The sequence below is a fragment of the Triticum dicoccoides genome, chromosome 5B (genome assembly GCF_002162155.2).
Source record: "Triticum dicoccoides isolate Atlit2015 ecotype Zavitan chromosome 5B, WEW_v2.0, whole genome shotgun sequence".
Lineage (NCBI taxonomy): Eukaryota > Viridiplantae > Streptophyta > Magnoliopsida > Poales > Poaceae > Triticum > Triticum dicoccoides.
Genome location: NC_041389.1, coordinates 649,857,525 through 649,859,480, shown reverse-complemented (window position 1 = coordinate 649,859,480; position 1,956 = coordinate 649,857,525).

Below are 1,956 nucleotides of genomic sequence, written 5' to 3'. Positions count from 1 at the left end.
GGCATCTTCGCCGCGTGGGATGGCGGCATCTTCGCCGCGTGGTTTGCTGAGGCGGCCGTTTCGGGGGCGCCGATTTCTGTTTGGCAACGATGATGGCGTCAAGAGGAGCTTGGTTCCCTTGTGAGGCTCGTCGTCAAAGTCGGAGTTGTCGGTTGTTGGCGCGTGTGGCCATCTGTTGGCATGTGCCGTCATTGCTCTGTGTAGCTGTTTGTGGGGGAGGCTTCGTTGGTGGAGCTCTATGGTGAAGTCGGAGTCGCCCGTTCGGAGGTAACCGGTGATGACGATGACGCTTGCGACTTCCCGGCGGATGTCTTTTCTTCTTTGCAGCTCATGTTTCATGTCGGTGGTCAGGTTGGCCGGTGGTGCTCATGTTATATGGGTTGGGTTGTATCGGTTTTAGCCCGGTTTTCCGTCAATTAACCGGGCAATTCTCACTTCTTCTTAATCAATGAAAATGGCAAGTCTTTTGCCTCGTTTCAAAAAAACAAACAAACAAAAAAAACCCGTAGAACTAGAGTTAGAAACACTAGCCAGTCAATAGCTACTATATTATAGTAGCCAACGAATTAATGTTTTGACCTTAAGCCAAGCATGGCACATCGAAAGAAGGCAAAAAAAAAGTCCTAGTATGAAATTTTCTAGTATGTTCTGGCTTGGAAGTTGCCGTGGACATCAGTTTCGTAGTATGACGCGAGAATGCAAGATAGGTTAGCTGAGAGCACCGTTAATAGACAAAGTACATCGTTTCATTTGCTTAAACAACAATGACCCAAGATTAGCTGAGTGCACAAGTGCGATGAGTTTAGGAGCTTCATGAGGAAGCATATCCCATTATCCCCAGACGACTACAATTCGAGGACTGCAATGTATATGCGTGACAATGCTTTTTTCATAAAGGTAGTTTTCATGACACAAAACACACACCAGAGCAATACAAGTGAAAAGTTCACAATTAGCCTCTATATCGCTAGAACGTACACAACCCAGGCAAGACTGGCTAGTCTACAACAAAAAGGAAAATAACACAGCCAACTCAATGTGACGGAAGTCCGATCTGAAGACGATCCATGTTTGGTAAATATCTCTTGGACGCACGCTGCATATGCATACATTTCGCATAGGGAACTGCCAGGTGCTCCGGTCGGTGTAGAGTACACTAAAAGCAGAGTCAACGCTACATGAAAAGGCAATCTGCAATGGAGTTTTTTTTCTTTCTTTTGAAAAAGCGATAATTTTTAAATAGTCAAAGGCACTAATACAGTGCTAGCGCCCCCACGAGGACAAGGGTTTTAAGCTTCATATTTTTTCAATTAATTGGGGCATCATAGTGGAGGAAAATCCGGTATATAGATCTGACTGAGAACTTCCGGTTCTTGTGAAGGTTCCACCGGAACTCATCAGAACTATGTCATTGTTGAACGTAGCCTATGCGTGATTAAGTCATAGCCTTCAAGGAGGTGAGGTACTTAGGATTTGTTCAATCATGTTGTGTTTTCCACGCACACCGTGAAATAATCCTCCCAAAATCTCATTCAAAAATATATTCAAGACCACAAACATTCCTGAAGACCTTGAACATTTGATATAGGTAATGTGGGTGGAGAACAGGCTGTGCGGTCACACCATTTTTGAAGAGGCACACACAAGGTCAGCAAGGATTCGATCTTCTCCAGTAAGGGCCGATTTGGCATATTGGCTGGACATAAATTCCGGATTTGGTGCAATATACATGGATCCCTCCTTGCTTCTCGGCTAAACCCGTTATTCCTCGGGGAAGATGCCTCCATCGGAGAGTCTTTGGGTTCATGGATGACAAACACGGCAGGGATATACCACTCCCGCACCAGGCTTTTCTTCCCCTCGATGTTGAAGCAATTTTTCGTACTCCGCGTCATAGCGACAACTTGAGGACCTCATGGCATGGGCACTAGAGCTAAACGGATATAATAGGTACCC